General features: G+C 38.2%; 1 protein-coding gene across 1 annotated transcript in view; it reads right to left on the bottom strand.

The window, feature by feature from the left end:
- LOC104027713 (protein eyes shut homolog) overlaps window positions 1-25,179 on the bottom strand; it is a 961,671-nt gene that overhangs the window by 522,990 nt on the left and 413,502 nt on the right. The gene's annotated exons all lie outside the window — the stretch shown is intronic.

Below are 25,179 nucleotides of genomic sequence, written 5' to 3'. Positions count from 1 at the left end.
AACCCTATCAGGTGACCCAGAAGAAGAATGAATTCAAATGGGGCCCTGAGCAACAACAAGCCTTTGAACAAATTAAACGTGAGATAGTTCATGCAGTAGCTCTTGGGCCAGTCCGGGCAGGGCAGGATTTAAAAAATGTGCTCTACACTGCAGCCGGGGAGAATGGCCCTACCTGGAGCCTCTGGCAGAAAGCACCAGGGGAGACTCGAGGTCGACTCCTAGGGTTCTGAAGTCGGGGATACAGAGAATCTGAGGCCTGTTATACTCCAACTGAGGAAGAGAGATTGGCAGCATATGTAGGGGTTTGAGCTGCTTCGGAAGTGGTTGGTACTGAAACACAGCTCCTGCATTTATCTCAACCCTTGCATTTTACCTTTTTTTCCCCCGATTCTCTCCCCCATCCCACTGGGGGGGGAAGGGGGGGAGGATGAGCGAGTGGCTGCTTCGTGCTTAGTTGCCGACTGGGGCTGAACCATGACACTGCTATGTGTGCTGGTTTTGGCTGGGATAGAGTTAATTTTCTTCATAGTAGCTAGTATGGGGCTATGTTTTGTATTTGTGATGAAAGCAGTGTTGATAATACAGAGATGCTTTTGTTATTGCTGAGCAGTGCTTACAGAGTCAAGGTCTTTTCTGCTTCTCACGCTCCGCCAGCCATGAGTAGGCTGGGGGTGCACAAGAAGCTGGGAGGGGACACAGCTGGGACAGCTGACCCCAACTGACCAAAGGGGTATTCCATACCATATGACATCATGCTCAGCATATAAAGCTGGCAGAACAGGAAGGAAGGGGGGACATTTGCAGTTATGGCTTTTGTCTTCCCAAATAAGCATTACGCATGATGGAGTCAGCTGGGGTTAAACCACAACAGTCTTTTTTGGTGCCCAGCGTGGGTCTCGAAGGCTTTGAGAAAATGACAGATTTGATTGGAACGTGCTAAATCAAATTTATAGCTGTTATTTCTGTTTAGCTATTAATTGGCAGGCCTCTGTGCCATGGGGCTTGCTTACCTTCCTGTATCTTAGAGTGGCTAAGTGGCTGCTTTATGCTTTTGCTGCTTGCTGTACTGCTTATCATCTTACTTTGCTGTGCCTGGGAACATTTTGGTAACAGCAATGGCAATCTGCCTGGGCTGGCAGATGGCCAGGGCATTGCTGTTGTTTCTGTGCTGCTGTACTGGACAGGCTGGAACTCCAGTGTGGACTTGAGTCAAAGGCACTGTGACCTGTGGATGAGTCCACATGGTAGCAGGACACCCAGAAGTGTCTGTAGCCATCGATAAACCCATGCCAGAGCAGGTACGTCTCGAAGCCTCTGTGACCATGGTTATGTCTGTGCTGCAGCAGGTATACCTCTGAAGGGATTGTGGCCCAAGGATAACTCCATGCTGCAGCAGGTACACCTTGAAGCATCAGTGGCTGTGCATGAGGTCATGCTGGAGCACCTCAGAGCATGTGGCCCTGGATAAGACCATGACACTATGCACCCAGCTACTGGCAGCTTTTTAAAGGAAGCAATTCACAACAAGGAAGCAGCACAGAGATACCCTATACTTTGTGTAGTCCATGTATGAATATACAACCAAAGATCAAAATCGGGCATTTGCAATAAATCTATTAACATGCTACAAAGAGTTACTTTAAGATCATGGGGAATGTTTGTACATAGTGAAGATCAATAGTGTAATATCACATTAACATGAATGTTAGGTATGTAAAAATATTGTACACATTTGAGGAAATTGCTTTTTTCACACTATACTCTCAGCCTCCTAATTGAGTCAACAAGAATAAAACCAACACCCCAGATTCTATTTTGAAGTCTGGGGCCTCAGCCCCAGCAGCCCTAGAGCACTGGTGTCACGCTCTAGTGAAAGTGCACAACAGGAGACTGGACTTGGCAGGTACCACCAGGAAAACGAGCTTGGAGGGGCTGCAGTGCGATTCCATATTTGACCAGATCTTGGCGCAGTGGTACCTGCACTATGCTAAGCTATATATAGGTACAAATTAGAAGGCAGTTCCCCCACCCCATGCAAGCGTTCAGCAAACAGCTCTGCTGTCTGAACATGTACAGTTCATGCTCCCTGGACACTCTCGCTCATTTAGTGACACACTCTCTCAATCACTGGTGTCTTATTTGATATCACTACATAAACTTTCAGAAATAGATATTTTGTGAACATATTGCCAAAATCTAAATCCAGGAACAGAGCAGCCAAGTTCACCTGTTCTGTTATAGAAGATCCAACTATAAAAGAGGCAATTTTCCTTGTAATTCTTAATCTGCTCTTATCAAGGAATACTTCAAAAGCATTGGGAGGACAGTAGTACTACACAATAATATACCTCGTATTCATTTTACTTGCAACTTTGAAGTGATTATTTTTCTTGTAACTGAATGGTGAGGGCATCTCTGTAACATTGTATTTCTATTCTACACCATTACAAAAAAAAAGGGCATTTCACGATTGTACATCTTTTGATTTTCCTGGTCCATTTATCAAAGACTGTGAGTTTTAAAATGTGATAATCCCAAGGTTATGGGTTTTTTTGATAAATGAATAATTCCAATCTTTGCTCTCAGAACCAGCTGTATTTTCACTCAATCATGCTTTCATACCTATCTTTTCAACGTTGCTGATCAGAAATGGTATTAGCTTCCCATGCAAACTAAAAGTCTCTTCTCTTAAAGTCTTACTAATTTAAACTTAGTGAATTAGTGAGAGGACATATTAATGAAATGGGTAGTATTACTGTACACAGACTGCTGCTGTTTTTTGTACTACGTACTCTTACTAAAACAATACAACTTACTTTTAAAAGCTCACCTTCCCAGTTAATCACATATGTGAGGAGGTGCAAATCTGTACTTTAAGAGTTACAGGTTCTCAGTTCGAATTTAGTAATTTGCTTTTGATAATGAGCTGTATGTGAAAGCAATAATAATTAAAAAAATAGGTTTAGCGTTTCATGAATTTTTAAGGCAGGTGTTTCTGATCTTGAAGAAAGCAAACCCTAGAATAGAACTGTTCAGGGTTTTTTTTTATTATTTAAACTAGTTTGCTTTATAAATAATCCAATGCCATTCACTGCTACTGCTACCTTTCACCACTGCTGTTTTCTTTCCTCTGCATAGGTGTAATACATCCACTAAAGGAAATAAACCTGAAATCAAATTACATTATATTTTAAAAAATAATATATTTCTAGTAAGATATTTAAATATTAGTTCAGCAATATACCAGAGGCAGATTCCAAAATCACCTGATGAAATTTGATTTGACTACAATCAACCCATTAGAAGCTTGGCTGAGATACCTCAATGGCTGCAGTCTTTCATTTGAAGAGGTTGACACATATTGATATATTGATTCTGAAAGACAGATTAAGGGTTAAAGTAATCATTGGTAATTATTGCATACTCATGTGTGCTTCCATTGCTGCATAACCTATCGAGAAAGGAAAAATTATAGTTCCTTTAGATGATTAACATCTTGTAATTAAGTAGATTCTGGTTTACATTCCTGACCTACTCTTATTTATGCTACATTGGTCTACCACCCCAATGCCATTTAATAAATTTTTGCCTGAACAGCTCAATGAATGCAACGGCAATGCAGTGAAAATCCATTAGTTGATTGTGGGAAAAGAAGACTCAGTGCATAAATTTGATGTGTCAATAAACGAATACAAAAATTACGTTTCACAAGACAAGACATATTGGGGAAAATATATTTTATATATTCCTTTCATTTCTAGAAAAATACTTAAAATTATAACCTTGGAGAGTTTTAAAAGCAGGAATCATTGCAGTATTTCTTTTTTAAAACAAGGATTCAAAATTACATACTCAGAATTACCAAATTGTGGAGAAATATTCAACATGTACATTATATAAAGAGATTTTCCTTTTCTGTACTTGAAGACTTAAACTAGATATGACTTAATATATTTAATACTTACAATAAAAGAGAACATGTCAGTAAAATGCCACAGAATTGCAATCAAATCTTCAACAGCTCTTAAAAGAAGACAAAATTAATTGATTATTTCCACTGAAGTGCCCAAACACTTGCTTGGTTGATTTGGAAAAAAACAAGACTAATGAATTTAGTAAAATTCTGATTGAAGTACCAAATTAGAACTAGTGATCCATATTGTTAATGCAAAGAAATGCTTCTTTCTTGTACAGTCTCATATCTTTTGTAAAGGCCTGCATACCTCTTCTTGGACAATCCAGTAAAATATTTTTAACGAATTAATGAAAAAATAAACCCTCAGAATAAGGACATAAATTGAAGAAAGTAACTATTTTTAGTATTCTAGATAGGGCATGCTTATGCAAGATTAAAAACTTGTAAAGTTATTTTTCTACTGATACGTATTTTTGTGGAAATGACAGTGGACAGAATGTATTCCTCAGCTTCTGTGTGGCAGTGAGAAGAGCAGCATTGTGTTATATTGTGTTAATATTGTATTAAATAATACCGTGTTAGGGAAGTCAGAGTGTAACACCTCCCACCTAATTTTAACTATTGTAAAATTAAACAGCTAGTTTCACATAGGTGTCTAAACTCACTTTAAAATGGATAAAGAGAGAAGTAGCTTCAAAGGGTGATCTGTATCATGTCTTGAACACAAGTTAACTTGAATGCCCTAGTGGTGGCAATGACTGCAGAAGGAAATTAAATGAGTAATCTGGACTAGCTGCCTTGTTTTTAGAGGACTAAAATTAGGGAAAATGAAGCTTATTCCTAGTAGCAGCTGTAAACATCATTACCGATGTAATGCAGCTTGCTCCACATTTTTTAAATCTACAATTTGTTTTTTTGTGGTGTGTATAGGAGCTTTTGGAATACCAGCATGAATCCTGAAATAATGTTTCCTTAAATAAAGTTTTTTTTTCTCAGCCTCAGTTCTCCCACTCCTTAGAGTTCAACAAGAACATATCAGAGTAGTCTGTCTTTATTTCTGTCGAAATACTGTGAAATACTGTACATCAATTTTCATGGCAATCTTTGCTTAAGAGAATGCTTAATGTCACAAAGTGTCTTTAATCTCCAGGTGTATCTGAAATACAGGAACCAATATCCATGAAGTAATGTTCATGCATGAAGTAATGCAGACTACAATCATTACAGTAATTACTGGTACAACAGGCTTAAAGATGAAAATGAATACATGTAACACAGGAAAAATAATTAAATAAAAAAGACCTAAATAAAAATAATGTAATTTTGAAGTATTAGGTCTAACAAAGAAAGTAACTTGCTCAGTAGCAGGAGCTAGTTCATATATTCTTGCCAAAATACACTAACTCAAAATATTTTTGATAATTTTTATAAAAAAATAATTTACATTCAGATGCTAAAATTTCTTCTTTAAATTCAACACCCATATTCTAATACCTTCTGAACAAATCAGGCCAAATAACATCCCTGGCATGAATCCCTTAGCATCACTGGATTAATCCATTCTAATATGGATAAACATTTTCATTTAAATTATTTCCAAGAGCAAAAAGTACTAAATTTGTTAGTTGTCACACTGTAGACACAAAAAGGCTGGCAATCGTTCATGACTGTAACCTAGACAGTCTGTCATTCTCTTCCAATGTGCCTAATTTAATCTGAAACCTGCCTTCTTTTTCAATCCTTGAACAAAGCATGGACACTTTTAATAAAACTAATCTTGCTGTATCATAAACATTATAATACAACCAAACACTCTTCAAAGTTGGTGTGAGAGACAGACTATAATACCACAGAACTAGCACTTAAAACATTGCCCGTAAATTGTTTCATAGCTCTGACTGTGCCAGATGTGTTACTGGGCTGAAGACACCTCTTGGAGCTCTGCTTTACAGACTGTACTTACCATGCTAGAAATAATGCCTGCGCCCATCAAAGAAAAGGGACAAGTACCTCACACATACCATGTTTGGGGTATTATTGGTATTGATGGTAACCTGGGGGCTCCCCTGTGTGTCAGAGTGCTACAGAAGGCAAGGAAATGCCATAGATTTGAGAAGACAAGAGTATGGGGTAGTAAGATGAAAAAGAGACAGCTATTCTCCTACTCCTATAAATCATCCATTCATGGGAAGGATCAGTCTGTCTCATACCTTAATAAAGAAAACTTGGCAGCCTTTTCCAATGGCCTTTTTATGTTCAGCCTACTTCGTTACTTGGGGATGCCTCAGCCTTTCTTGGAGCTCATTTGCACAATTCCAAACATACAACCTTATCTAGAGCTTGTCACATCTCCCATTAAGACTTTCATCATTTCAACTGTACAGCCAAATACGAAATTACCCTTCTCTGCCTTCAAGGATTTCTCTCACCAGCTTCAGATTCAACCTAGAATCTCTCCCTCTTCTGATCACTGGGCATTATTCTCAGTCTTCCTTTAAAAAATTATTATGGTTTTGCATTTCTCCCCTCAGAAACACATCCCCCCAACATCCAACTGAGTTTTTACAAGCTGTAAATGAGTAATTTGGCACTACAAGCTGTAGTGCACCTAACAAGCTGAAGTATCAGATAGCAGACTTCATCCTGCAAGTATTTTGGCAGAGGAGAACAGGAAGTTCGAAATGGTGGTGGGTCCTAGAATTTTTTTTTTTCTTTCAAACTCTCCTAGTCAAAAAATTTGAGCTCCTCCTCAGCTTTTTCCTTTCAACAGAATAGGGCTGAAAGCAGACACTGTGAACGTAAGAATGGACCATACAACAAATCCTCTGACTTATGTGTTGTATCTGAGATGCATGAGCATTCTTAGCTACTCTCTCTCTTTAAGCTTTCATCCTACTACTAACAAGAACAACTCTGGAGTTTTTCTACATTTTTTTACATTTTGCCTACAACCTGTGCTCATGCCAAGTTCTGTAGTCCATGCAATGTACCTAATGATTTATTTATCTTAAAATCATTCAGCTATTCAGCTTCATTTCTTTAAGACACTTTTTTGGTTGGTTTCTTTATACTGCATGCACGTAATTTTGAAAAATTTTAACTTTTTAAGACAATAAACAACATGATTTTTTTTTACAAGAGATTTCTGTGATAACCTCTACATCCTCCCCTCCTGGTAAGTAAGCTTTACATTTTCATGACATTTTGTATTCAGGTGTTTTTGTTATTGTGTGTTACATTTCTGAGAGAAAAAAATACTTAGATTTTTGAAAATACAGTATATATTCTGGTTTCTTTACTTCTTATTAGACTTATAAGCAGACATATTAGAACTTATACATATATATTTCAAAAATATATAAAACCTCTATATACCAAACATTGAATTATTTGATTGTTAGGGCTAAAGACTAAGGAAGATAATAATTTATAGACCTCTTCAGTTCTTTCTTTTCTAGGAGATGATAAACAGATTTGAGTGCTGTTTCAGGAGATTAAAAATTCAGGGTATTAATTTATGATAATGGCTAGTATGAAAAGAGAGGAAAAGGAAGAAACACAGAATTTTGTGTAAGAATAAAGTCAAAGACATACTACCCAGAAAAGAAATATAAATGCATGATAAAAAACAATTTGTTGCTGAAGGCATACCTGAAAATGGAAGGGAACAGTAAATTAGCATGGTATACTAATTTATACATGATATAGAAAAAAAAAGTAGGTCCTTCTATGGTAACTGGAAATTTTATATCCAGTTGAAAAGAGACAGAACTGAGAGAAAAGGAGAGATGTCCTTTCAGAATTGCTCAGCAACACCTAGTTCTTCTCTTTGTGAAGTCAGTTTCAGTAGCAACTATTATAAGACTATTGGCCACTTCTTGTGCCCATTCCATGAGATGTCATAATAAATGTTAATCAAAAGAACAATAGATAAATCATATTGATTTATATGATGGACATTAATGTATAACCAATAATGAACATATATATATAAAAAAAGATTGTATAGCAGAAGTCTAAGGAATACAAATATTGCTCAACTTAAACATGAGCAGAAATACTGCAAAATCATACTGCACATCATATGCAAGTTACAGACAAAAATGAACTCATTTGTTAAATAATTTCAGCATGAGAGCATTAAATCCCAAAACAAGGAGAAAATGAGGAGCAACAATCTTTTCTAACATGCCTATGTATTACAGAAATTGTGAATAATAATGGCAATGCTTGAGAAAAATCTCTACATTTGCAGATTAATTTCAGGTCCTAGTACAATACTTATATGAATTTACAGGGGCTTAATTAGTGATTTTTTTTTAACTCAGATTTTTTTTCAAATCACTATTCATCTAACACCTGTCCTCATTACTGATTTAACTCAATTGTCCTCATAACTAATTTAAACATATAACTGTAAAAAATTACAAATAATCAACAGAAGTTGTGGAAAAAAACCTAGAATATGAAACTTAACACTGGTAGTTACTTACAGCTTCAAAATCTTATTTTGACAGTTAGAAAATATGTATTCAAATATATTCCATCTTGACCATGATCAAGAATGGTAACTGATTATTCTTAGCTGACTTTTTGCACAAGAGCAAAAATTTTAAAAATAATACAAAGATGTACCAGCTGAGCTATCTGGGATCAAAAGCAATGTAAAGATAAACTGGTACCTGGAAAGATAACGTAATAGCATCTCATAATTAAAGCAAAAACAAACTGGGATGAGTACACAGTGAAAAATTCAGGTATTTTACCTACTACAGGAAGATGCGGAAGATACATCTTGAAAAATATGGTATATAATAATCTCTACAAGCTACAAATTCATTTCCACAGCTTTTGAAATACTTTCTGTAATAAATACATTTTCTGAATACACATATGTACAAAACCACACTGTAAATACATACTTTGGTCTCCTCAGAAGACATTTTTCAGCAGAATTTCTTTCATCTCCATAAATTAACTTTGATAAAATATGTCCCAATCTTCATATTCTAAAACAACCATCTTACAAATCTAGAAATATGTTGCCTCTTAAAATAAGTAACTGACTGAAAAGAACTAGTATTCATTTTGTCACAGTGACATTAATCTTGTGAACAGCATAATGTCCCTTTAACATCATTTTAGTATTGCCTCATTCAACCTGTTATGAGTAAATAAGCTGTAACAAAAATTTTCTAAGTATGCTGCAGGAAAAACTAGGGCTGATAAGGTTGGTGAGCTTGATTTTGTTGATTTCATCTTAAGAAAGGTTTATTACAGCATAGTGACTAATAGCAGAGATTTAGATTTTCTGTTTCTATTATATTTTGTGTCAGTAATAGATTTATTTCAGGCAGTTATTTCACTTTCCTTATATTAAGTCAAGTTAAATTGGTGCTGATCTGACTGTAGAAAATTTGAATGGTTGCAAACTATTTTGAAGTTAAATATTTTTTCTTTCTTTAGACAAGATTTGATTTCCACTCTGGATGGGCAAGCAGAGAGAACTTTTTGTAAAGTTATCTTGTGATAAGATTAGACCACAGGAAACAAAGTAATTAAGAAAAATACATATTACTTTGCTTGACCTAAAGTTTTTAAGGTATTTGTTTTCATTAAGTATCAATTTTGGATCTTAGATATGCATGCATGGCTTTTGAGAACTATAGCTGCCCGTTTAATTTAAAACTGAATGGAAGAACCAGAGGGATTAAATGCAAAAACATCACCTGTAGCTTGCACTGTCTGTAATTTAGACTTTTGAACTCTAGACTGGAGCATGATGAGACCATCAGAAGCAGCAATCTACCTAAGCAAATTACTTTTTGGCTTACTGCTGTGCCAAGTCATAGCATCAGATCAAGCATCAGACCTTAGTGAATTGAAAACTTTCTACTAAACATAAGAGAAATTTAAAAAATCATGATCTTGTGACAGGTGAAAGGGAATTACAGAATCATAGAATAGTTTGGGTTGGAAGGGACCTTTAAAGGTCATCTAGTCCAACCCCCCTGCAACGAGCAGGGTCATCTTCAACTGGATCAGGTTGCTCAGAGCCCCATCCAACCTGACCTTGAATGTTTCCAGGGATGGGGCATCTACCACCTCTCTGGGCAACCTGCTCCAGTGCTTCACCACCCTCATTGTAAAAAATTTCTTCCTTATGTCTAGTCTAAATCTATTCTTCTTTAGTTTAAATCCATTATTCCTTGTCCTGTCACAACAGGCCTTGCTAAAAAGATTCTCCCCATCCTTCCTATAGGCCCCCTGTAAGTACTGAAAGGCTGCAATAAGGTCTCCCTGGAGCCTCCTCTTCTCCAGGCTGAACAACCCCAACTCTCTCAGCCTGGCCTCATAGGAGAGGTCCTCCAGCCCACGGATCATTTCTGTGGCCCTCTTCTGGACTCGCTCCAACAGGTCCATGTGTTTCCTGTGCTGAGGGCTCCAGAGCTGGACGCAGTACTCCAGGTGAGGTCTCACCAGAGCAGAGTAGAGGGGGAGAATCACTTCCCTCAGCCTGCTGGCCACGCTTCTTTTGATGCCGCCCAGGATACAGCTGGCCTACTGGGCTGCAAGAGCACATTGCTGGGTCATGTCCAGCTTTTCATCCCCCAGTATCCCCAAGTGCTTCTCTGCAGGGCTGCTCTCAATCCCTTCATCCCCCAGCCAGGTGCAGGACCCTCTGCTTGGCCTTGCTGAATCTCATGAGGTTCACATGGGCCCACTTCTCAAGCTTGTCCAGGTCCCTCTGGATGGCATCCTGTCCCTCAGGCATGTCAATCGCACCACTCAGCTTGCTGTCTTCTGCAAACTTGCTGAGGTTGCGCTTGATCCCACTGTCTATGTCATTGATGAAGATATTAAACAGCACTGGTCCCAGTATGGACCCCTGCGGGACACGACTTGTCACGGACACACCATACAGAGAGTCTAGAATTTAATGACAGTCCTATTAGTGTTTTAACAGTCTGATAGTCAAAATTATCAGCACTGAAAAGCTGATATTAAAATCGTTAAAATGGTTAGACAAAAAATCCCCCCAAACCTTGCCAGTATTTAACCCTTTCTTTCCACTGGTGGTGTGCTCACGCTTCAAATGTCCCCGTGGGTCTAAAGTGTGACGCTACAGTTTGCTTCTGAAAATTACAGATGGGGGGTGGAGGGAGGGGCACTGCAAAGATTTGCCAGTATCATGACGTCTTTGCCAGGAGAACTGTGATGTGCCTGGTGGGGGATTTCATTTTCTCTTTGAAGGAACATGATGTTGATACTTTCTTCTTCCCCTAGTCTTGGGCTCTGCTTGGGTTTCCCTTTATACCTTTCCCTGTCACAGCCCCCTTCCTTCTCCCAGGCTGCCAGGTGCAGCCTTGCAGTGGTCCCCAGGCCCCCCAGCCCCAGGCACACAAAGGGCTATGGCTTGTCAGGCAGTGACTGTGGGGGGCGGGGAGGGGAATATCACCCCCTACCCAGAGGGACTACTCCCAGAGCTGAAGCTGGAGCAGGGGAGGCAGCAGCCACTGGCCCTGGTGCAGGGGTTAAACCAGCGACACCCAGCTCAGGCCACAGTGAATCTGAGCCGGGCCAGTGCACAGCCGAGCCTCCCCCTGCTAAGGGCAGAAATCCTATTTACTGGTTTACAAAACGATAAAATCAAGCTATACCTAAAGATATCACAGTTTAGAATTATGATTCAGTTCACAGTTGAATAAACTTACAAAAAGGGATTGAGAACAAGATAAATCTGAAGACAGTGCAAATGAAATCTATTAATTCATGTCTGAATATTGGAAACACCATGACAAAAATGTCATGATTGTCAATATTGCCAGAGGAGGTCACGCTGTAGCTGGGCAAGCTTCAAATATCAATTCAATATTTACGACATTTTAACTTTGATTTTAAGAACCTAAGTTTTAGTATGAGCAATTACTTCATTAAAATCAAGAAAAACTTTTAAAACTAAAAGATAACTGAAAACTTGTAACTGAAAGACAGATTTCTAAGCGGCAAAGTGTCTCTCCTTTGAACTAACACAGTTCAATATGGAGAAAAGAACTGCATTGGTATGTTGTATATATAATGGATATATTTCATATATTGCATATATATTTTAATATAAACACACACATGTACTCTTACTGAGAAATACTCATGATTTTTTCAGTATAGTCACCATGTATTAGCCATTTTAATTTTAACAGTTTAATATAAAAGGGAGTGTAAAAATAGAGTAAGGGAAAACTGGAGAGCTGTACTATGTGGTAAACTCATCAAGAAAAAGATGTTCTAGCATCATTCTAAAACAATGCAAGTATCGCTTTATGTAAAAAAAAAAAAATTATTCTCATTTATTTCCTTATCACTCTATAACCTGAACACCTCCAGAATATACTAATATTATTATAGCTTTTGATTTTCTTCTCTATTAGGCATATTTTATGTAGTCTGTAACAGACTTATTTAAAACTGAAGCAGTTATGCATTTTTACAGTCAAATGATAATAAAAGTCAAAGTTTACTGTATAGCTAAAAACTCAACTTGTCTTTCTCTTCTTGGGACATAAGGAATCACACTTATTACTAATGAACCAATGTACTATTCATATTACAGTTTAAATTTCCCATCAGAAATGAGAACACTACTGTACATGGAGGTTTTCCAGACACAACTGGACAAAGCCCCAAGCAGCCTGGTCCGACCCCATAGCTAACACTGCTTTTAGCAAGAGTTTCGACCAGAGACCTCACAAAGTCGCCTCCAACCTGAATTATTCTGATTCAAGAATGAAATTTCCCCTGGTAGCTGGACCTGGTAGCCTCATTAATGCCAAAATGCATGAGATCAGAAGTATGCAATGGGTGCATGGAAGCAGATTACAATGCAACACAAATTTGTTCATGGTTATATGCAAAATTAGTTGTGAATAGCATGTATTCCATCATAGCCTAATAATTTTCAAAATTCTTATGCTATTTAGTAACAGTCTGGTCAAATTCAACCTCCCCCCAAAAATTCCAGAAAGAAAGTATGTAAAGAAGGTAGGCTGCTTTTTTTTTTTTTTGCCATTTAGATTGATGCTAATCACACACTGAAACTCCATGCAGGCAAGCAGGAAGCACAAACACTTGGAAATAATCTTAATTGGAAATAATCTTAATTACTGATGAGAAAACGTATTATTTAGAATACAGGTATGCCTTGGTTATTATATTTAGGCACTAATGTTTGGTTCATTTAATTACTATAGCATACCACCTTCACTATTAGTTTCAAATGACAACTTGGCAACTTAGAACAGTACTTTAGGCTGACTGTGGGGAAATAAAACAGATCCAATTCATGTAATCAGTGACACCCACAGACTTGCCCCATACATTTTTCTACTACAAACAAGGGGAAAAAAATGGAATTGCTAAGAAAACTACTAGATTCTTAGCATGAAAGGTCAATCCATTCTACTTTAGTGAACAAAATACTCTTCATGAAGTCATCTGCTTCTCTCAATCTTGTTGAGGATAAAAGACAGAGATTGCTGGCAGAGATACCTACAGAGAACCAAAAAAATCCATGACACTACCATGGCCATGCCATTCAGAAATAAGAAGCACAACTTTGTAGCAACTGTTCTAACATATAGCATGTTGAGTTCTGCAAAGTGAAATCATCACTCAGCAGTCATTGCTTTAGATACTTATTGCTGTGACTTATTGAATCATCCACAGGTTTTTAAGTGATGAATTGCATGTTGTTATCTAACTAGTTCCCAGTCACGAATTTTTGAGTGCATAGCAAAAAAACCACACCATCAGAAATAGCTATTAAAGTATTCTTATTTCATTTGTAACATTATCTTTTAGAAATACTACAATAATTTAATATAAAAGATTTAGACATTAAATACATTTACCACTTACACAAAGCTCAAAGAAATATCGCAGAATCACAGAAGAATAGGCTGGCATTATGATGCATAATGTTCCTCTGTGGTGTTCTAGCATTAAAGCTGCTTAAAAGTTCCTTTGTCACAGTATTTGTAGCAGAGCAATTTGTGTGGAAATTGAGATTTCAATCCCCTGGGCCTTGGTAACTCTTACAGAATAGAAATTCCTTTAAAGCATGCACAGTGGCATACGTGAACACATTCAAAGACCCCTGCAAAGTTACACTTACTGAAAAGTACAGAGACTTTCCTAGCTAACAGTAATGGCTAGGAAACAGCTCTAAAAGTTGTATCAGGGCTTTCTCAAATTTGTTGTAGGTACAATGTGAAGCACTGATTTTGGCTCTAGAAGCCCCAAATAATTTAAATTCTTGCCTAATCGCTTAGGAGTTTGACTACAAGCTCTCAAATGTTCTTACTGGATAGTCCTATCCCCTGCATTCTGCCTTTCAAGCAGCTCAAAAAATCTTCAGGGAAAGATTCTACAACTGCTTTATCCTGAAACACTGATCTGATAAGATTATATTTATGAGAAGGTAATTAGAATGTTATCAGTATCAGTTACTATCTGTTTAGCTGGGGATTGTCTCAGTTTTAGTAAATGTTCCTGTTCTGTTAAATAGTACGTATGTGTCATAAGAAATACATTTATGTGGTGTATATATAGGGTTGTGATCAAAAACGTAAGGCAAACCAGAACTTCACAGCAGCACTTCCATAATCAGGATATAATGTTTAACAGTGATTCTATTCTTGTGAGGCGTGGTTACCTAGAAGAATTATTATTATTATTGTTACTACTACTACTATGATTACTTTGATTGCCACTTTGTGGTAACAAGACAGAAATAACAAGAATGGTGCCAATATTCTTGGAGGACTCAGCAAAATCTGTTACTCTGAAAGAGGCAACCAGCCTTTCCATGAAATCCACAAGTGAAGTCAGGTACCAAAGGACTTTAGAAACTAGAAAACTGAGGAAAGAACTATCAGCACCTGTCTAGGTATCATAATGCAGTAGAGTGTTAGAGTCCTTAAGAATGATGTGCAAAGCAGCAGCTCTGGAAGGCCAAAAGCGCTTTAGCCATGTTAGTATGGCATTGTATCTGGCTTTACCACCATGCCTCTAAGGAGAGCTCATTAGCCTGGGGCTACACCATTCAGATGCATTCTGCCAGCTGGGGTTAAACCATGACATGCAGCTAATTTTTTTTTTTTTTCCATTCAATCTAGCTTGCAAATTTTGAACTGTGATGTACAGTATGCTTACTGCTGTCAGCTGCATGAATCTAAGGGATCACCTTCCTCCATTTTCACTAACAAATTGAAAAATTTTTCTCAAACTTTTCCAGATCTGACTGATACAGAACAAGAGTATTTCACAGAAACTGACAGAACGCATGCATGGCTTACCTACTGGATGTTTTATATTGAAAATATTTCTTCTCTTTTTTTTTTTCCCCCCACTTCGTATAAATGATTAATATTAAACAGACCAGCTACAGAAAGAGAATGTGGGAGAGGATGAATCACCATAATCTTACATTATGTGCAAGAATTGGATTCAAGACTTTTGTTCTGGTCAATATGGAGTGATGTATGCAAAAAGAAGCAGAAGTTATTCAAAACTCTTTATTAATGTCCTTGCATTTAGTAACCTCTATGACCAGCCGGGTTAGCTCAGCTGGTTAGAGCATGGTGCTAATAACACCAAGTTCACAGGTTCAATCCCTGCTTACTGCAGGGGGGTTGGGCTCGATGATCTCTCAAGGGCCCTTCCAACCTAAAGCATTCTATGATTCTATGATTCTATGAAGGTACAGGAAACTTGACAGAAAGTCTGTGAGAATCAAATTCACATTTTCTCCTAACCCATGATACCACTTTAGGCAATGGGGACAGTGGGAAATGGGTGTAAGTCCTAACATGTACATGACTGCATTAACAGTGTCCTTTCTATCATTATAAAGCATTGTCTTCTACATTGATGCTATTCATAAATAACATGCTGTTTCTTTTCAGCAGTCAAAAATATGAAGCAGAGCTAGTTCTACTCCTAGAACTGAATCTTTTTTCTACTGAATCCTATAAATCCAGAAAAAGAAGCTGGTTCTGTTTCAAAATAAATAGCAATGAAATGTACAAGACATTGGTGAAATCACCTTAGAATTGCTATACTAAATACATTGAAATTAGACAATGAGCATGAAGAACAAACACTTCACATTTAGTTATTCTTTGCCAAAAGACAAAGATTTTCCTCCTGAAAGGCACAGATCTGCAACCCGAAATAATTATGTTTTACTAAACAAGGGGAGTGTACTGTCATCCAAGTTCCTAATCAACAGATTTAATTTGTATACACAGTGAGAGTTGCTGTTCCCAAACACTCACCATGAATGGGTTGTAGCAACACATATTTTGAGCATAATCTGTACAAAAAATTAGGTAGTTACTGACTTTGTCTCCTTAAGGACCAGAGACTTTGCATGCACTATTGAGACCTTTCTTTCTTACAAATAGGATTCTTAGCTGTTCAGTAACTTCACTGCTTTGAAAGTACAATCACATTTCTCTAGCTTTCTAGTTCGAGGTCACTGCTATATGGTATAGCAACTTTTACAGGCCACATAAATTAAATGTTTCCTCAAAGAAATGTACTGGACTATCTTCTCCTGTTGCTGAAGCTGTAAATACAAGATTTGAAATAAAATTATCAAAAGGTCACAGCCAAATAGTGAACTTGGGTAACAAAGGTTAGACACAATAATCTAACTTGGTTTCTGTTGTGGCATACAGAACACTGGGCCAAACATAAATTCTTGTATTCAGTTCTTGTATTCATTTCCTGCAAGTCAGTACTCTGTGGGCTGCATCTGAGTGTGCCGAGAAAGCTGGTTTATGTCCTTGGGAGGCTGCCTTCTATGATGTCTGAAAGGCCATGGAAATTGGGAAAGGTCCCCAGTGACTAGCAAAGGCAAACATTGCACTTATGTCCCCCAAAAAGCCAAAGGATGATCTGGGGAACTACAGACCAGCAAGACTCACTTTAGTCCCTGGGAAGATACGGAGTGAATCCTCTTAGAAGCCATTTCTAGGCAACAGAAGGAGAAGAAGGTGACTGGGAACGAGCATAGGCTGAGAGCAGCCCTGCAGAGAAGGACTCGGAGTACTCATAGAAGAAAAGCCGGACGTGAGCTGACAATGTGCTCTTGCAGCCCAGTAGGCCAACTGTATCCTGGGCGGCATCAAAAGAAGCGTGGCCAGCAGGCTGAGGGAGGTGATTCTGCCCCTCTACTCTGCTCTCCTGAGACCCCACCTGGAGTACTGCGTCCAGCTCTGGGGCCCTCAGCACAGGAAACACATGGACCTGTTGGAGCGAGTCCAGAAGAGGGCCACAGAAATGATCCGAGGGCTGGAGCACCTCTCCTATGAGGCCAGGCTGAGAGAGTTGGGGTTGTTCAGCCTGGAGAAGAGGAGGCTCCAGGGAGACCTTATTGCAGCCTTTCAGTACTTACAGGGGGCTTAGAAGAAAGATGGACACAAACGTTTTAGCAGGGCCTGTAGCAATAGGACAAGGAGTAATGGTTTTAAACTAAAAGAGGGTAGATTTAGACTAGATATAAGAAGAAATTTTTTATGATGAGGATGGTGAAACACTGGAGCAGGTTGCCCAGAGAGGTGGTAGATGCCCCATCCCTGGAAACATTCAAGGTCAGGTTGGATGGGGCTGTGAACAACCTGATCTAGTTGAAGATGACCCTGCTCATTGCAGGGGGCTTGGACTAGATGACCTTTAAAGGTCCCTTCCAACCCAAACTATTCTATGATTCTATAGGCTTATCAAGGGAAAATCATCCCTGAACAATCTGATTACCTTTTATGATGAAATAACTAGGTTTGTGGAAGAGGAGCCAGCAGTGGATGTCACTTATCTTGATTTTAGCATGGCTTTGACACTATCTCCCACAATACTCCTGTACCCAAGTTAGGATGTTAGAGTCTGGAAGGGTGGACGGCTGGATGCTAAAAAGCTGGCTTGCTGATTGGGCTCAGAGGGTTGTGGTTTATGGATCACACTCTACCAGGAGGCTTGTTAAAAGAGGAGTACCCTCAACTCTGACAGTAGGCTCAGAAGCCTGGGAGGCTTGAGACCAGAGTTTAGTAGTAAACCCTGAAAAAACCCAACTTTAAGTACATCAGACTCTTCCATGTCTTTTGTCACTAAGTCTCCCTCCCCACTGAGAACCAGGCCCACTCTTTTATTGGCCTTCCTTTTGCTGCCAATATACATACAGAAGGCCTTCTTGTGGCTTTGCACGTCCTTCTCTATTCTCAGCTCTAGCTGAGCTTTTCCTTTCCTAATTTCAACTCTGCACACCTGGGCAATGGCTTCATATTCCTCCTAAGTAGCTCATCCCTTTCCTTCCACCAAATGTGTGCTTCTTTTCTGCATCTGAGTTCAGTCAGGTGTTTCCTATTGATCCTTGCTGGCCTTCTGCCATACCTTCTTGACCACTCTCTTCCTTGAACAAGGATGAGCTGTAATTGGAACAAAGCTGCTACAAGACTAAGATTTAATTGGTTGAAGTATGGCTTAAGGCTCTAGTTAGTAGACCGTAAGTCACTCAAGAAGAAAAAGAATGTTTATGCCCTGACCTTGGCTCTCAGGAGAAGGAGAGGGAACTAGCAGTCTAGACTTGGCACTTCAAGCCAAATACTTGATGAGGTTACACATTACCATTCTATGTTCTTTCTGGCCCCCTCCTTTTCTTACAAATCAGGCTAACTTATAGCATGGACATGATAGAACTTCTCGGGAAAATGCATAAAGTACATTTGCCCCTTCATGATGGTGTGTTCACCGAACCTAAAATTCCCAGAAGTTAAGTGAATGCTTTAATCATTAAATTACAAGACAGACACCACTACCTCCGTATTTAGCACAGAAACTCAGTTCTTCAATATGCATGTTAAATTTGTTTTGGCATGCCAATCAGTTTTAGCCTCTCTTGATATGTAAGCTGCATCTTCCTTTGACATCTCAGGGAGTGTACCATGAGATTCCTCCCCTCTGACTCTGAATAAATAGTCAGTTCATTTAGTAGTGTAGTTGCTGTTCTTCCTCTGGATATCAATAGCAAAATACAGACAGAGGTTTGAGGAGTGCAGATGCAATCACTGCCAGAGTTGGCTGGCAGTATGAAGCTGCAGAAGTAGCTGGGAAGGTCAAAAAGATAAAGAAAACTTCTCTCCCTTTTCATTGATTAGATCTTGTGGGATTTTTTTGTTAGGTCAGCCCACTGTATAAAAAGCAGAGCAGAGTTTTCATTGTCACATAGACAAGATGAACAGCAGGTTCTGAGGCCGAGGATAAGGAAGGTTGGGGCTCAGAGCTGGCATTAAAGATAAATACAAGATGAGTTATTTAAGCCAAAGTTTTGACTTGGTTTAACATATAACCTAAGTGCACCCTTAGTCACTTCCAAATGTCAGTTTGTACTGATCTCATAGAGAAGCTAAGACTGTAAGGGTAGATCTGAGATTAAGAGAATTGCTATTTAGAATTAAGGAATTACTGCTCTGCAGAAATGATGACTGAACCTTCACAGCAAAAAGTGATTTCATTGTACTTGGTAATTTTTAGGCGTCTTTTGGATCAGATGTCCAATAATTGGCAGTTTGATTCAGAATTCTGAATTTATACACCTCAGTTTAATACACATCCTATTGTAGCCACTGAAAGCTTATTTTGAGTTTTGGGTGGAGGTGTCAAGGTGTTGGCAGGGGCGGTGGGGGGGGGGGGGTAAGCTGCAAGGCACCTTCTGTGAGAAGAGACCAGGGGCTGCCTCATGCTGGACACAGACAGTTCCAGCTGGCTCCAATGGACCCACTGTAAAACACAGCTGAGCCCCTCAGCCAAGATGGTAGCGCCTCTGTGAAAATGTATTTAAGAAAGGGCAAAACACTGTACAGGCAGAGTGAGGAGAGGGCAAGTGAGAAACAATCCTGTGAGCATCAAGGTCAGAGAAGGAGGAAAAGGAGATGCTCCAGGTGCTGGAGCAAACATTTCCCTGCAGCCCATGGAAGAGACCACAGTGGAGCAGGTATTCCCCTGTAGCCTGTGGAAAGCACTCCCGACACAAGCAGGATATCCACGCTGCAGCCCATGGAGGACCCCATGCTGGAGCAGGTGGTTATTTCCTGAAGGAACTGTGGCCCACATAGAGCCCATGCGGAAGCATGTATATCTTGAAAGACTATAGAGAGAGGACCCACACAGGACCAGGGGAAAAGTGTGAGGAGGAGGGAGCAGCAGAGAGGGGCTGTTATAGATTGACCACAACCTCCCATTCTCCACCTCCCTGTGCTGCTCAGGGCAGGGAGGTGGAGCAGTTGGGAATGAAGCTCAGACAAGTGAAGGGCAGGGGAGCAGGGGGGAGGAAGGGGGAAAACTGTTGCTTTATTTTGTCTTTGTTTCTTACCATCCAAAAATCTATTTTAATTGGCAATAAAATATACTAATTTTCCCCAAATCGAGTCTGTTTTGCCCATGATGATAACTGGAAAGTGATCTCCCCATCTTTATCTCAACCCATGAGTTTTTTCATCTTTATTTTCTTCTCCTGTCCTATTGATGAGGGGCACTGAGAGAGCGGCTGGGTGAGCATATGGCAGCTGGCCAAGGTCAACCCAACACATTTTAGGAAAAAACCTTTAGTCTTTGCAAGAGATCATAGAATTATTTAGTTAACCTCAAACAAAGAAAATCAGAAAATAAAGACTTAAGAATAACCAAGTCTGTCAATGAAGGCAGTAATGACTTGGTAATCCTAGAATCCTTTCAAATGAAGCAATTGGGAATTATCAAACAAAATTCTATAGTCATTCTTATTAAACCCATTTTGCAGCAGGCTTTGTGACCCAGATACTTAAGGTTTATACTTGAATATAAAATAAATTTTTGATGAACACGAAAAATATTTGACTTGAGGTGCGTCTGAATCATCTGGATTGTACTCTGACGTAAGGTTGTTCAGATGGTAAGATTTACAAAGAAGTGATTAACACCTTAATCATGAAAGCTGCCTTCAGGGCAAGTGATCATAATACATTATGTTTAATTACTTATTCCTTTTAAGATAGTATATTGCCCAGCTGAAGAGAAAGTAGTATTAGTGTTTTAATGAACAGTTTTTTAATATCAAACTCAATGTAATATACATACATATATATACACACACACACGAATCACAGAGAAAAACACTCCCCGAGTAAGACATATTTAAAAGGGTATCTTAGTGCTAAAAGAAAACTATGTAAGCACGGTGTTTTCTTACTCAAAAGATCTTTTCTCTAGGTACATTAAGTCTCATATTTGGTATAATACAAAGCATAATGTTTACAGTTGCTTGTTTCTTTACATTTGCGGTACAAATTCAACCGTTTGTGTTATAACCATTAACATTCATCACTCCAGCCAATGAAAGGCTGACTGTTTAGGCAAAATAGGTTTTAGATTCAGTGACTCAGGAGGTATCTTTCAGTTTTATGTTGTTCTACCTAACACTGAGGTACCACCAACATACAAACCATAAGCAGTAACAACTGTGATCTTGAGTAAAGTGCTATACTGCTTAGGACTTTCAGGCATGGATTTTTTTCACAGTTAGTTCTATAAACCAGGCCAGACTTTTCTCATGGAAGACTGGAGTTATGGAACAAGAATGATCAGACTGAGGAGTTAAAGAGTTCACAGAATTTTGTAGCTAACAGGTTACCTACAGACTTTATGCTATGCTACTGTTACGTATCTTTGTGGTGCCTAAGCATTAAACACCAAAAATAGTTTTCCAGGCCTGTGTCTTTCAACATGAAAGTTTAATGCTATTTCAAATAAATCAATATTTTTTGCAATGGAGTATAAAACTAGGAAAAATTAATTATGTTCTCTGTGCTTGGAAATTAGTGGTCAAACTAATATAAGGAGACAGTTTGTAGCTTTAGTATGCTGAAGTCATAGATCTGAAGAAACTACATATGTCTGTTTACAAAGATCCTTTTGGGCAACGAGATGTTGTATACTGTATATATATAGTTGCTAAAGAGCAAGTAAGAATAAAAGAACAGCAGCAGTTGATAGAGCTGGAATAATTACATCTTGTGCTATCAAGAGTACCTAGTGGAACTGAGCAGTATTGTTTAATGGAGCAACACTGGCCAGCCAAAGCAATTAAAAAACTAAGAAGGGCTAAGCTGGGGATGGAAAGTTCATGTCACTGGGTCATCTGCACCTTTGATGTGGCTTTGCTAGCCAGTGTGATTGAGGACAACTAAACGTATGCAGAAGGCTACTGCAGAAGAGGGGATGCAGTCATCTTTAGAAGGTATTTTGAAACACCGCCACCCCACCCCACCCCACAAAAAAAAAAAAAACAAACCCAAAACCCAGAGGAAAGGAACTGTGTACTTTTGAAAAGGATCGATTATTTGCTATTAACCTTTTATTACTTTTCTCCTCTTTCCAATACAGCACTACTTTATTAAGTCACTATACTTCTCATTTTGGGCCAGGGAAAAAACAGTTTCTTGAATGCCCAGATCGCTCAGTTTTATTTTCTGAAGTATCTGGGGTGAGGACTTTAACCAGGATTTATTAGTGGTATCTAGGGTTTAAGAAGACCATTGTTGCTGCCAATTACATCCTAACAGAAATGATACATCTGTACATTTGTCATCTGAACTGTGATCACTTTTTGTAAGAGCCTACCTGAGCTGCAAAACAGTAGATTTTACCTTAGCAGTGTTGAGAAAAAGCTAATTATAATAGTTAATGAATTATTTTTAATGTATTTTTGTTAAACAGCTATTTAAAATGAAATTAGAAACAACGTAAAATAATTCCAAAGATAAATTCATGGAAAACTTTAAATTTTAAGAGATCTATTAGCTGCCAAAATTTTAGAGCTTACAGAGCAGAGATCAGGGTCTAAACACTGCCTTCTATAAGACATTAAATTACACAATGACCAGGAAAAACATTCAAAATGTCTGATGGAAGTTAATATTTTTACAGTAAGTTTTTTATAAATAAAATGAAATACAGTAACATAATTTGGCCTAACCCATTTAATGTACTGCAATTTGTTTCCAGTTTCCATTCAAATTTATAAATCTATAATATTTTAATAATTACAGTCAATAATTGATGTTTTCTCTGTACAAGTACATTAAAATATTTTTGGAATTCAAATGAGCACTGAAATCAATACATGCTGTTATGCATCTTTAAAGGCGCCTTCTCCATGACAAAAAAAAAAGGTTGTTCCTAAATTTATGAAATTACTGAAGATGAAACTGGAAATATACCTGTCCTTCAAAGAGTTAAATAAATTGCATTTTTTTATACTGTTATAAATTCAGTACCTTAAATACTAATATTTTGTCAGTTTAGATTCTTTTATTTTACTATTTATAATTCCAAAGCTTAGTACTCTCAAAACAGTAAATGACCTTTTCTGTCGTATAGATAACACAAAACTGAAAAAAAATTATTAAATTAAATATGAAAAGCCAGCTATTAGCTATTTGAACTGTAATTGCCACAAAAAGTTTTCAAAACCTCAAAATATCACAGAACTACGTTATAATTCTGTATGTTTGTCAGGGAAACATACATTTCACACATGGTTTTTTTGCTTCATGATCCAGAAAAGCAATTTCTTGAAATCAAATTACTTTCACTCACTTCTGGGCCTGCTAACACTGCAACCTCGTTTTAAAGACTTAGTTCAACTGACACAGCAAACACTGTTTTGGACGAATTATTCCTTCAGACTTAATCTAACTGGCACACTGCATAGTGGATGTCGAAACAGTGTCACTTTAAGGGGGGGCAAAAACTCACTGGTTATAATTAAGTGATGGGCAATCTATCACTAATTTTTGAATAATGGTTCAGTGTTTGATAGACACCTGGACATCACACCACTGTTAGTGTGTTAGCAAGGGTTAGTACCACCCCAGCCAGCAACTAAGCACCATGCAGCTCCTCGCTCGCTCCCCCTGCCCCGGTGGGATGGGGGAGAGAACTGGAAAAGTAAGAGTGAGAAAAACTCCTGGGTTGAGAGAAGAACAGTTTCATAATTGAAATAAAATGAAGTAAAATAGTAGTAGTAATAATAATATAATAATAACAGTAATAATAATATACAAAGCAAGTGATGAACAATGCAATTGCTCACCACCCACAGACTGATACCCAGACACTTCCTGAGCAGCGATCGCTGCTCCCCGGCCAACTCCCCCAGTTCATATACTGAGCATGATGTCATATGGTATGGAATAGCCCTTGGGGCAGTTTGGATCAACTATTCTGGCTGTGCCCCCTCCCAGTTTCTTGTGCACCTGGCAGAGCATGGGAAGCTGAAAAATCCTTGACTAGCATAAGCAGTACTTAGCAACAACTAAACCATCAGTGTGTTATCAGCATTCTTCTCCTCCTAAATCCAAAACACAGCACTGTGCCTGCTACTAGGAAGAAAATTAACTCTATCCCAGCTGAAACCAGGACAGTAAATAACTAACACTAAATAGTAAACAACTATTCTTGTAAATATACTAAAAGAATTCGTACCAGTAAATAACTATGTATAATAGTAAACAACTACTACAGCTCATTAAAAAAACCCCTCACAATAAAAAACCAACAAAACCGAACATCCTATTCTTGTTGGTTAAATACATTAGGTAAAAGAACTCAAGTCAAACTACTTAGTCAATAATGAAGAATCATGAAAGGAAAGCACACCTGCAGATAGCTTATTCCTTTTCAAATTAGAGTCTCATAAGCCCTTCAGGTACAGGTGTCTTGTCTTATGAAGATAACTGGGAATTCTTACAGAAACATATACATAAAGGTGAAGATAACTATTTTAACATCTATTAGTTAAATCATAAATCTGCAGCACAGCTGCCTAATGAACCAAAGTTTCTGTGATACCCAAGACAGGACACAGCCCTTCTGAAGACAATGTTGAGGGAGAGAAAAAAAAAAAAAAATAGGTTTTAAAGTTTTAGGCAAGAGAATTATATATTTTTTTTCAATTTTTGCTGAAATGTCAAGGATAATTTTGAAGAACACTGCACAAGTGGTATGTGGACTAGTGTTTGCGGTGAATGGAAGAAGGATGTACAGCTACACAGATAGTCCCAAAACTGCACTTGTTCTTTGTTCTGTGGAGAAACTACATTCCTCTCAGTTCAGTGGATGCAAATTGCATCCTTTCTAATCCTATGAATTATGTGTTATTCACTACAGGC

The sequence above is a fragment of the Pelecanus crispus genome, chromosome 3 (genome assembly GCF_030463565.1).
Source record: "Pelecanus crispus isolate bPelCri1 chromosome 3, bPelCri1.pri, whole genome shotgun sequence".
Taxonomy (NCBI): domain Eukaryota; kingdom Metazoa; phylum Chordata; class Aves; order Pelecaniformes; family Pelecanidae; genus Pelecanus; species Pelecanus crispus.
This window is presented reverse-complemented; position numbering and strand designations above follow the sequence as displayed.